Below are 13,478 nucleotides of genomic sequence, written 5' to 3'. Positions count from 1 at the left end.
TCCTCTCGCCCTGCCCTCAGGGGTGAACAGTTTACCTTATCACTTACCCTCAGTCGTTCCCAGTACAGGCCACCAAAAGCCGAAGTCTATCTGGGCACAATTCAGGAGCCACTTGTCAAGCAGAAAGGAACTTTATTTTTAAACACACATGTGGCACCACAGGAGCTCTTCAGGAATTCCCTCAGAGCCCAACTGCCACCACCAGCTTCAGGTGAGCACCTCAACCCCCACTCCTCCCGCTCTTGAAGCTGATTGGCTGGGTCGCATAGGCAGAGCCAAAAGAGTCCTCCAATGAGCAGCTCTGTGGTCTGAAAGGGCGGGGAAACAGCCCAATGAGCATCACCACAGAGGAGCCAATGAGCTGGAAGTTTGCTGGGGCCGTGGTGAACCAATCAGCTGGAAGTTTGCTGGGGCTGCTTTGGCTGTGGCTCTCAACAGCATTTATCCTTTGAGTCAGCAACACAAGGTCTGGAATTCCACCTATACACGCCCACATGCACAGTGCCATATGAGCGATGTGTCTGTGAGAGAGTGAGAATTCAAATCCACAGCTGTCTAAATCTAGAATCTGGTCTTTGTATTATGAGTGTTCCTCACAAATTGGCCTTTGTGCCTCTGGGTCATCATTTACACTTTTGGACCAGAATGAAATATTCCTTTTTCAATTATTATTATCTCTTGACCATATTAACAGAGATCAGAGAAAATCTAAAAACCATATTCATTGTACTCTCGTCCTAGTTTTAGGATGGAGAAAGCTGACACATTCTGCCTGGCAACAGGTGGCTTCAAGTCAGATTCATGCTGGGTGGCAGAAAGATGAGAAAGTTGGTTCTCTGAGACAGCATTTTCTATACCTGATTGTGATCTTGTAAAATATATTTGGTGCCAGTCCTAGTTGCTGACATACAGTTCCTAAAACCTTTGGCGTCTCTGGAGTAATATGAATGTCTTTTATATCTTAATGAGATGGCTGGGGGCTGATGGCCCCCAGGTAGCTTCAGGATGGGGGCTGGTAAATGGAAAACCAAGGTAAGATTAGAAAGTTGAGACTTTGTGTCCTATACTTCCACCTCCAATGAGGGGAAAGGTTGAAGGTTAATTTTATCACTGATGGCTAGTGATTTAATTAGCCCTGTCTATATAATGAAGCTTCTGCAAACCGAAAGGACAGAATCTGAGGAGCTTCAGGATTTTGAACAAGTAGAGATTCCTAGGGTGTTGAGCATCCAGAGAAGGCACCGAAGCTCCACCCCTTTCTTCCACACCCCATCCTATGCTTCTCTTACCTCTGGCTTTTCATCCGCATCCTTTATAGTCTCCTTTATAATAAATGAATTCACATTAGGGCTGCCCTGAGTTCTGTGAGCTATTCCAGAAAATTGATTAACCCAAGGAGGGGATCTTAGGAAGTCCGATTTTTACCTGTTAGGACAGAAGCACCATCCACAATCTGGAGCTTGCAAGTGCATCCAAAGTGGAGGTGGTCTTGCAGGACTGCATCCTCAACCTGTGCAGTCTGATGTCATCTCCAAGTAGATAGTAAGAAAATACTCTCAATACTCTCAGTCAGCAATTAAATGAACCTGAGGACAACCATCTGGTGTCTGCTGGAAATCTGCTTGGAAGGGAGGGGGAACTCCACACATCTGGTATCAGAAGTGTTGTGGCCAGTGGTTGGATAAGCAACAGAGGAGAAAACACTTGGAGATTGGCTTTTCCCCCCCTATTCTTTTAAGGATCGAATGCTTTTAAGAATTTGCACTGATTGTGTAAATGAAAGAGTGAAAAGCAGAGTATAATTAACTCAAAAATAGAAGTGATACCTGGTTCCCCATTAGCCCAGCACCTACCCCAGGGTTCAGCAAGCCATTGACAGTCAAGGAGACAAATGAGACTGAAAGATTCTGACAGGTACAGAAACTGTGATCAACCTCTATTGGTCTCCCTTTGAGTCACTCAATCCACTCATGCCCTTTCATCCCACCCAGTTTCCATGCTACAAGTTGCAGCAGCCTGTGATTACAGGATCCTCACTGCATGCTGAGAGGGAGGTGCAAGACCAACGGATCCCAGAGTCCCTGTCAAGATCCAGTCCAAATCTTCTAAGAGACTTGTTGAAAGAGAAACCTAGGTGTGTTAATATTTTCAGGAATTTCTCGGATCAGATAGCAATTCATTAACTAGGCAGCTCTAGACCTCATCAAGCAGTTCAGTGATCCACTGGGCATTCTATGGTCTGGATATGAGGTGTGCCCCAAAAGCTCCTGTGTTAATGCAGGAATATCCAGAGGTGAAATGATCAGATCAGGAGAACTTTAACCTAATCAGTGCATCCTACTTTGAATGGACTACTGGGTGGATCTCTTGGCAGCTGAGTCACGGACAGAGAAGGCAGGACGCTGGGCTTATGCCCTGGAAGTGTTCATCTTCCCTGAGCCCCTGTCCCCTTCCCCCATTCCTAGCTACCATGAGTGGAGCAGCACTCCTCTACCACTCCTCTCCACCATGATATTCTGCCTTACCTTGATCCCAGATCAGTGGAGCTGACCCACCATGGACTGGACCTCTGAAACCATGAGTGAAAACAAATTTGTCCTTCTTAGGTATTTTGGTCAGACCAACAAAACTGACTAACAGGGATGGAAACTTATAAAATGTTCAAGGAAGCAAGACAAAGAAAATCAAAATATTTGATTGGTTAAAGTGGAAAGTCTATACATAGAGGTTAGGTGAGTGGTCTCTGATTGGTTAAGCTTAATTTTGCTTTACTGTTTGAATTGAATGTCAGTGTATTTATGGGGGAGCTCAATGCATTGAAAGTGTCTCACCTTCATGATCTCACAGTGACATCTTTTTAGCAGATTTAAATCAAGAAGGTGAATGAAATAGCTATAGACCCTGTTGCTACAGATGCTACTAAGGTGCCATGTAAGTTTAAAATAAAAAAACTACAGACATCCTGTTTTCCGTACGATACCCTCAACACTCTCAATACTTCACTTCTGACACCCCATGTTGCAGTGAGGAGGGGATCTCCAACACACCAAGTAATTCCACAGCAGACACTGGCTGGGTGCCCCACAACATAACTCAATTCAGACACTATTGGACACTGAGCTAGAATCTGATCCCACAGATTCAGAGCTGTCAAAAGTTAAAATTACAACAAATTTGGCTTAAAGATCTAATTAGCGAGGCCAGGGCTAGGGTGGTAACGCACTTGCCTGACATGTGTGAGGCACTGGGTTCGATTCTCAGCACCACATATAAATACATTAATAAAATAAAGGTCTATCCACAACTAAAAAAATATTTTAAAAACTAAATGTCAAAAAAAAGATCTAATTAGCTTTTATTTTTGATTGTAGAACCAAGTAACACATCACTATAGAAAATAGAATGAGGGGCTGGGGTTCTGGTTCAGAGCTCTCACCTAGCATGTGCAAGGCCCTGGGTTCAATCCTCAGCACCACATAAAAATAAAGGTATTGTGTCCAACTAAAACTAAAAAGTAAATACTTAAAAAAGAAAATAGAATGCGTGTTTCATTAAGCTGAGCCAAGAGGTTGGCTTTACATATAGAAAAGAGCTGGAAAAAGCAGGAACAGAGAACAGATTGGTCATTCCAAAGTTGAAGGATATGGAAGTGACAACCCCAATACAGTGGCCTGGGAAGAGGGAGGGAGGAAGAAGACAAAACTTTGAAAACATTGATCCTTTCCCAGTGACAGAACAATCCCTGGGAAGGAAGCAAACAGCACCCAATAACAGTAACAAGACAATCCCTGGGAAGGAGACCTCCATCAAGCCTGAAATGACAGTCTCTGGGAAGGAGCCAAAACATTGATCCTTCCCCCTAAATAGATCCTTTCCCAGTGACAGTACAATAGACCCTGGAGGGAAAGAGATAAGCGCTGAATGCTGAGCTCTGGACCCTCCATCCTTGCCCAGTAAAAGCCAATTTCAAATGCTCCCAACCTGTTTCCTGAGTGCCCAGACTGATATGTTCTGTTAAAGCCTTCAGTGGTGAAGTCATCTCCCAGAGTGTGACCTACATAAAACCTTTATCCAGCCTAACTCCACTGCTGAATAAAGGCCTTGATGACTTCATGAGGTCTGCACCTGTCTCGGTCACTTGGTGCTTACACTAATAAATAATGGCCACCTGTGAACTTATCAAATATAATCAGGAAATGAAGGCACAGCTGTATCAAACCCATATCGGAAAACACAGACCCATGAGCTTACTGAAGACACCAGACCACTGATCAAAGCAGCCCCCTCACCTAAGGCCCATCAAAGGAGGAGCACCCTAAGACTGGAGACTGCAGCACACACCAACCCTTCACTAGCTCCCATCATCAGACCATCCAGTGAATACATCACAGGCTCAAAAGACAAAAAAACCTCAAACTCTGTCCCTAGGCTTCAGCTCAGATCAATCTATCTGCTTGACTTGGCCAGATTTAAAACTCCCCGCCATCTGGACCTCAGCCTAGAATAAGTTCTGTGCTGTGACTGTTCTGCACCCTGAATGAGTTCTTCAGCTGGTCAGTAATCTTCTGGAACCACCCAGAGTGACACCTGGATCTGTACCTGCTCTCTGTCTTTGCTCTCAGTTCAGCCTCCAGAAGTCCTTTAGCCACCTTCACCCTTTCTTAGCCGTTCTATGTAAAGTGTGAGGTATGGCTTGAGGGTTATAGATACTAGTAATTAAGATTGGTATAAAAGGATATGCACCTGCTCAGCTTATGACTTCCAGGTGACCCATGAATTCTTGGTGAATTGCAACCAATGAAAATGATGTAGCTTGTGAATTTGTTGTTTTTCAATAAACTCTGACATTGTGGAAAACACAAATGTGTCCATTCTATGTCAATGGAATAATTTTCTCATGACAATTACTCGCACACAGACCATTCATAACTTCACTTTTCCTTATCCCCAATCACTTGTCCCCATGCCTGAGATGATCACTGGAGCCAACTTGGCTTAGGAGCCAACTCTGAGGATCCCAACAAATCAGATCTGGCCACTCGCCCCACAAACCAAATGGAAAGAGTAATGGTGAAAGGAACTTTAGTCACTACAGCTGTACTCGAAAGACAAGGGACAAGCATTTCCAGTCCTATCTTTGGGAGTTACTTATATAAACTTCCTAATTATATAGATAAGAGATACAGCATGGTCAAGCAGTTTTTGTCAAATGGTCATCTGTTGATCATTATCTAAGGATTGGTCAGGCAAGGCCTTGTCAGAAGCAATAAGAAATTTGCCATTGCCTGGGTGCTCCAACTCATCAGATGACGTTTGTCAATCAGAACTGTTATTCCTGGAATCCAACATGACTGACTCAAAGCAATTAAAGACAGGTGCAAAATGGAGGAAAAGATGCCGAGTGTTTTTACATTTGCAGACCCAAGCAGAGTCACAGATTTTAGGAACCACAACCTCTAAGTCCTTGTTACAAGACCACCTGCTTCTTTACCGCATAAATATCCCTAACCCCCACCTTCATGGAGCTGGATTTGAAACTCGGGTCTGCTATTGCCTCCTGTGTGGCTGCCCCATGGGTACTCTCTTTTGCAAAAATGGCCGTTTCCATGATTGGCATACTGCAGGGCAGGCAAATGGGCATGGTTCAGTAACACTTTTAGTTTTTAGTTTTTCCCGGAAATTTCATTAAGTCGGCATGACTGATCCACCATTGGTGATCAACTCAACTTTCAGTCCCTCTCTCCTCCCCAGAGGAATGGGGGTGGGTGTGATGGTTTAGATGTGGTGTCCCGCAAAAGCTCATGTTTTGAGACAATGCAAGAAGGTTTGGAGGAGAAATGATTGCGTTATAGCTTTAGCCTAATCAGTTAATTAATCCCTGATGGGATTAACTGAAGTGGTAAGGTGTGGTTGGAAGAGATGGGAACTGGGCCATGGCTTTGGGGTATATATTTGTAACTGGCAAGTGGAGATCTCTCGTTCACTCGCTCGCTCGCTCTGCTTCCTGATCAGCATGTTGTGAGCTGCTTCTATCTGCCACACACTCCGCCATGGTGTTCACCCTCATCTTGAGCCCTAAGAAATGGAGCTGGACTTAAGACCTCCGAATCCCTGAGCCCTCAAATAAACTTTTCCTCCTCTACAATTGCGCTGGTCTTTAAGTCTCAGCAGTGAGAAAGCTGACTAAAACAGTGGGCAAGAGGGGAGGTGAATGTTCCAACCCACTGATCACAGGGTTGACTCCAGTCCCTAATCCTAACACAATCCAGAAGCCTCCAGCCACCAATCACCTCATTAGCATACAAAAAGGCACTCTCATTTTGGAGCTGTGTGCCAAGATCAAATTCAGTAGGTATTCATAATAAATCCAATATCACATAATGTCTTCAGTGACATTCCTGAGAGCCATCCGTGGGCTGTGTGTGGACTACATGGGCATCACAGCCTAGTGAAGAAGAGAGTCTGGTGCCTGGGAACTTCCAGTGGAAATTTCCTCTGGCCAAGACCACCCAGACACATTGTGAGCCCGATTCAGCTCTGCCTGGTCCCACGCAGCACTGGAGATGGGGTGACCTGCTGCAGCCCCACAGCTTCTCAGAGATGGGCATGACCTGCCAAGATGCCAATCAACCTTCTTGATGCCAGACATCAAGAAGCAAGACTCCACCCTGAAACCTTATCTCTGCCTTTGCTGCTCCCCCTCAAATAAACCACAAATAAACCTTTTGAAATTCCAGCTCCAGCTCCTGTGTGGGCTAACATATCAGGTGCTCCATCCTTTAAAAAAAAAACTTTAATTCTGATTCTGTCTTTTGTTCCTCGCTAATTATTTCTGACTTAAGATCTTCCGAGGCTTATCCCTCTGAACAGGCAAGGGTTCCCTGGCAAGATGCTGGCTACCCCGCAATACATTCCTCCCTCCCCCACTTCAGATGTCCCCCAGCCCCCAGCCTATGCTTATTTCTTGTTCCTATGGCAAAGCCACCTTCACCCCAGGCTGGCTATGGGGACTCATGCACGTCATGGAAGAGGCTCAAGCTCACTGGGACAAGATCTTCCTGAGCCAGACGCTCAGCTCACGATCCAGAAGGGGAAATCCCGGACTCAGCCACGTCCTCTGGCTTAAGGAGTCCCCACCCAGGGATGGAGTCCTGGGTACGTAGGCCCAAGGAGTGCTGCTGCTGGTTTCAACACAAGAATGGACGCTGGAGAAAGGCCAAGGCTCTAGGGAAAGCCGGCTCCATCCCTCCCCTCCCCACAAGCACACCTCCCCTTTGAAGTCCAGTTCCCTTATTTGGCCAGGGAGGTGATGAGGCTTTACTAATTCAGACCATCAATGCTTCCCACATTCAGTTCAAACCTAGCCCAGGAGGCTTTCCAAGGGCAAAGCCACTGCTGAATCCTGTCCCCTGAGGGGAAGACCACGTTGACCATGGCACACAGCTTGGGAGAGACGGAGAGCCGGCTGCCTACCGACCTTTATAAGAGCATAATGGAGAGAGGCTAGCGGGGTCACCCAGGGAGGCTGTCTGTGCTAAAAAGCACGGACTCTTCGCTTGGGCCTGCAGATGCCCAAAGGGTAACTAAAAGCAGGATAAAAGCGGTGTGGCCTCTCTGCCTTCCTCTTGTACCCATCTCCTTCATCACCTTTAACTTGGGGTCTGATTCCTGCTGACTGCGCATGGGCGTGCTGATCACTGAAGGAGAGTTCATCGAAGCTGGCAACACGGCCCTTCAAAGCCGAAGACAGCACGATAAGAGTGACTAAAGAGCTCTCAAGATTTGCAGGGACATTTGACTGTTAGCGTTCACAATGTCCTCTGTCCTGGTCCAGACTCCCACAGAGTGGCACCTCCAAGTCTCCAGCCATTGCCCTGCTCCTTCCAGCAATGTTGGAGCCTGTCCTGCTCCATCACCTCCTGGGAGTCCAATCACCCCTCCCAGGAGCACAGGTCTCATAGCTGAATGTCCTGCAAAGCCAGTGGACATCCCCCCAGTGGCCTCACCTCCCGGACACAGAACTGAGACCATGGTGGGCCAGACTTTAGAAGCTGACTTAGAATCAAGGCTTCTCTAGCCTTCCCCTACTTCTCTTTCCAAGCACAGGTTAGAGCGCTCTCTCTTTCTCTCTCTCTCTCTTTCTCTCTCTCTCTCTCTCTCTCTCTCTCTCTCTCTCTCTCTCTTTCTCTCTGTCTGTCTCTCTTTCCCAAGTTTCCTGATTAGAAGCCCATGCAGAAGGAATGCAATTGCCTTTGGTCCCCTCCCTGAAGTCCATTAACTCCCCACTTCCCTCTCCCTCCTGAAGAGTGTAGAGAAGCCATCATCTGGCCCTTCTCGGAGTTTTTGTATTTTGTATGGCTCCCAAGCACAGGTGGACACTAACGAAATAAATTTTTAAAAAACTGCAGACCTTTTATCCTGCTGATCTGTCTATGGTCCGTGTGTTTCAGTGGACTCGACTACCAAACATTCAGGGGGAAATGTGAACTTCCCCACACGGGCAAAGAGTCAGCCCTATAAGATGGTCCAAGAGAAAATGGGTTGAGGCAGAGGGAATACCTAAGGTCAGAGGCAGATCCAAGCTGGACGTATTGGAGACTCGAAAGGAGGAAACTGTGGTCCAGTAAAGAAACAGAAGAAAGCAAAAGAAGGTGCAGTGAACAGGGGGAAGAGTACAGGAGATGAGGACATCGAGGAGGCTTGCTGTGACCCCGTCTCAGGCAGATGAGCAAGGCCAAACCACCACAAAAATGACCCTAGGTGTCTAGAATAAAATACAGAAAGGGATGCATGGCTAGCTGCAGGCTCTGGGAATCAATAATCATAGAAAAGGGAGGAGGGGGAGGAGGAGGGAGGGGGTGGAGGAGGAGGAGGGGGAGGAGAGGGGGATACATCAGAGAGGGGGACTGGGAAACAATGAGAGGAGGGGGAGAGGGAGGAGGAGGAAGGAGGAGGAGAGGAAGGAGAGGGAGGGGGAGCAAAGGCTCTCTCTGCTCACCCTAGGATAGAAGCCAATTAGTGGAGAGGCAGGATGGTAGAGAAAGAACTTCATTACGATGAGCTAGCTGATCAGAAGATGGCAGACTGTCACCCTAAAGGATGATCTTGCCAGGAGGCTGATCTAGGAGGAATTTACATAGGAAATGAGTGAACACAGACAGGTCCCATCCACAGGGGGAGGTTTGTGATCAAGTGATGCCCTTCTGACCTTAATTGCCTCATCACAAGATGTTCTCCAGTTCTGCAGACCTTAAGAACCTAGATCATTATTTCTCAGGCAATTCTTGTCACAGATTAGTTTGTCCATGTGCAATTCCCGACATAGTACACAAAGGACAGGCTATGGTGGATTGCTGCCCCCAGGTCCTCTTGCTGATCACCGAACTACGGTAATGAAAAAACACATTTCACCTTACTATTGTGGACAAAAAAGGTCAAGAGAAATTAAATAGGAAGTCAGGCATGAGATCTGGTCTTAATGCTTGGCTTCAAGGAAGAGGAGGAAAAAACATGTACCTCTGGATCAAACCATACCTGAGAGCCTTCAGCCAGTTCCCTTACACATGTGATATATCTATTTTATTGTGTATCCCAGTTTGAGTTAGGTTTTCTGTTGCTTGTTATTAAAAATGTCCTAAGTGGTTCATATGCATTATTACATTTAACATTTTTCAATTTTCCCTGAGGAAGGAGCTGTCATCAAGTCCTTTGCATTAAATAAGAAAAGAGAGGTTGGGAAAGGGTAAATAATTAACACAAAGTTAATTACTTCCCTCTCGTTGTTTCCCAGTCTCCCTCTCTGATGCATTGGTTTCCTAAGGCTGCCTTAACAAACCGGCAACTTAAACAACAAAAATTAATTGTCTTGCCATTACAGAGGCTCGAAATCTGCCATCAAGGTGTCAGCCGGTCCCCCTCTTGGCCTGCAATATGCCATCTTCACCCTGTGTCTTCTCATGGTCTCTGTGTGTCTGTGTCTCATCTCCTCTTCATGTAAGAACACAAATCAGATTGCATTAGGACAGCTGCTAATGACGCCATTTTAACTTAATCACCTTTTTGAAGACCCTATCTCCAAACACAGTCATATTTGAGGTCCTGGGTGTTAGAACATCAACACACAAATTTTAAGGGGACACAGTCGGTCCATAACACTGATTATTTTCACCTTCTATTAGTCAGCCTGTTTGAGAACTTCCTGTAAATGGAATCCTACCTTATGCGCACACCGTCATGCCCAGCCTCTTCCACACCGTATAATAGTGATGAGATTCATTCCCGTCACCCAGGAAAGCCATGACTTGTTTTTCGTGGTTTCTGAGCTGCATGGCCATGTGCATGTTCTACAGCGTGGCTATCCGTTGTCCTGGTAATGGACATGAGGGCTCTTTCACTTCCGGGACATTTTGATGACATCTACTATGAACGTTCCTATTTAAGTGTCTGTGTGCACGTGAAGTTTCTGTGTCTCTTGGGTAAATGTGTAGTCATGAAATTGTTTATTTCCAGGCTAAGTTTTGTTTCATTGCATAAAGGCAAGTCAAACTCTTTGGAAAGTGTCTGTCCCATTTTGCATTCCCACCAGCACATGTGGGAGTCCCCGATGCTCCGCCTTCTATGCTCCACCATTTATAGCTTCGTGACCATTTAGAGTCGCTAGCAACAATGGCTCGGTGTCCTAAACCCCAGCACCCACGCCTTTGGATCTTGCACAACATCCATGACAAGGCCACATTCTGCAGGGGTGTCCTGAGGACCCTGACAGGGACCACAGCCCGGCCACTCCTTCCTGCACAGGGCTCCTCCTGTGGACTTGCCAGCGGGGACCCCCCACCAGGTTGGCCGAGGCTTTCCTAGAGCCACCTGCAGTGGAGGCTCTTCCCGCCCGTCTCCCACTGTCCTGGCTCCTCTCTCTCCCTCTCCTTCCCTGTTTTCCTTCAGCAGTGCCCCACCCACCCCATGCATCTCTCATCCTTCCTATTACACCTGCTTCCCGAGGATCCAAAAAGGACACCTGATCTCTAAGGGGAAGCAAGAGGAGGAGGGTGAAACAGGAGCTCCCAAGAGCTGCCCCTACCCAGAAGCCTGCGGGCCTGCACTGTTGGTCCTTCTGCAAGTTAATCTATAAGGAAACACCCGAGTAAATCAGGGGCTCAAGACCGTGGTACCTGCCAGGAGGGAAACCTGGGGAGAGGGGCACAGGTAAGAAGGGTAGTGATGGCAGTCTCCCGAGGGAGGTGATATTCAGGCTCTGAGAGACGAAGCCACTGTGAAAGAACATTCTAGACTTTGAGACTGGACTAAGCTTATGTCATTCCGGGAGCAGCAAGGCCAGCGTGGCTGGGCAAAGGATCTTCCGCTCTTGGCTGTCTTGCTCCCCCGAAACCCGCAGCTCCAGAGCAGGGCCTAGCATGCGGGGGCAGGGCAGGGGGGGGATCTTGAATGAACACTTGGACATCAACAGGTGAACAACCAACGGCATGAACGCGCCCCTCACCCAGGAGTGACTACGCATGCACTGATACGCCCTCGCACAATCAGCCGGGTGGGTGTATTTCACAGACAGTTGCAGTGTGGCTGGGGGCTTAGGAAGAAATGGCAGCAGGACGGAGCCCCATCCCAAAGGTCTCAGTGTCCCAGTCCCACTGCCATTGAGGAGCTGTGTCCCCAAGTCACAAGTACTCTAGGATTGGCCTGGCTTTGGCCTATCTGGGGTGCAACCACGTCCTGCCCCAGGTGGAGAGTGGGTGGTGCAGGACAAGCAGGTGGAGGGCAGAAACCCTCTGTCCTAGTAAAAGCCTGGCAGGAAGGGGGGTGCTCCGCTTTGGGGACCAGCTTTCCACACCACTAGTTGGGGTAGCTCGCACCATCTTACAGGGACGTCGCGGTTGTCAAGGAAACAGTGAAAATCCTCGCTGTCACAATCGCAGCCTCCCTCCTGGCAGAAGCCACCGTCCTCTGGAACCATAGAAACAGGCCTGGGCGGAAAGGGGAAGCCCGGTTCCACCTCGACTGCTGGGCGCCTTGAGGACAGGGGAAGGGTGGCACTCAGCCTCTGCCGCGGGGCCTCCAGACCAGGGGGACACCCAGTGCCTGCCCTGAGAAGAGTCAAGCGAGGGAGACACAGCTCCTGGCTGCAGCAGCTTCCGTTTGGAGGAACACTCAGCCCCTGCCCCCGGACGATGGAGGGGTCGACCTCTCCCTCAGGCACTGCTGAGCCTGGCGGTGGAGACACAGTTGCAACCCGGGGGAGCCCCCGTCTGATGGAGGGGGCCCTAGAAATCCTGGAGCAGACCCTCTGAACCATATTCCCAGGGACCCTATATGATCTGTCCCCAGTGAGCTGCTCCCCCAGCTTCCTTCCAGTGTCCCCCCACCGTCCTTCACAATGAACTTCATCCAAAGAAAAATCCTCTCCACTCACTGCCTCCCACCCTCCCCGGCTCCTGAGCCACAGCCTGGCTTCCTCAGCACCACCCCACCACCCTGCCCTCACGCACGGGTCCACTGGGCTCCAGGCCCTGTGCATCACTGTCCCACGAGGTCACACAGAGACTTTCCCACATTCGTTGCCTCTGGTTCCTTGAGGCCTCTGCCTGCCCACTCCAAGATGCGGCCTCTTCTCTGCCTCCCATGGCTGACTGTTTTCCATCTTGGCTCCTTTCTGGCCCTCTAAATGCCGCAGGGGTCATCTCTTTCTCCTCTCCGTGGGAGAGTCTCCGGTTGTCATAGTCAACTTTTTCTCTGCCGTGACTAGAAGATCGGACCAGCACGATTGCAGAGGAGGAAGGGTTTGTTGGAGGGATCACGGTGTCCGAGGTCTTAACCCACAGGCAGCCGGCTCCATTCCTAGGGGTCAAGGTGAGGCAGAACATCATGGCAGAAGAGCATGGCAGAGGGACCCGCTCACGTGAGACTCCCCTCTCCAGATACAAACATCGACCCCACAGCCCCGCCCCCAGTGAACCACCTCCTCCAGACACCCCGCACCTGCCTGTGGTTCCCACTCAGGTAATCACGTCAGGGAATAACCCGCTGATCAGGTGGAGGCTATAATCCAATCATCTCGCTGCCAAGCCTTCTTGCATCGTGAGCTTTTGGAGGACAGCTCACACCCTGACCATTACACTGGTTCAGACCCTGAGCTGCAGGGTGTAACCCAGCCATTCCTGGACATCTCCCCAGGCCCTCACAGTCACCATGTCCCAAGCTGAGCTCATCCTGCTCCCCAGGACTCTATCCAAGACCTCCTGCCTTGGCCCTCGCCATGGGTGGGGGTGCCACCATCCCAAGCTGCAGACATGCTCACCACAGTGATGACTGCCCTGCCTCCCTGCCCTCAGGCCCCTCCCGCCTGTCCCACCCCTGCCCCCAGCTCATGCACTTCACCTTCACTCTCCCTGCATTTTACACCAGCTCCTCAGACACCTCCCCACCTCCTCCCAGGTCATCCCTCCATGAGTCCCTCCGGACTCCCC

The sequence above is a fragment of the Ictidomys tridecemlineatus genome, chromosome 11 (assembly GCF_052094955.1).
Source record: "Ictidomys tridecemlineatus isolate mIctTri1 chromosome 11, mIctTri1.hap1, whole genome shotgun sequence".
Lineage (NCBI taxonomy): Eukaryota > Metazoa > Chordata > Mammalia > Rodentia > Sciuridae > Ictidomys > Ictidomys tridecemlineatus.
The sequence above is the reverse complement of the archived record's forward strand: the minus strand, read 5'-3'. Positions refer to the sequence as shown.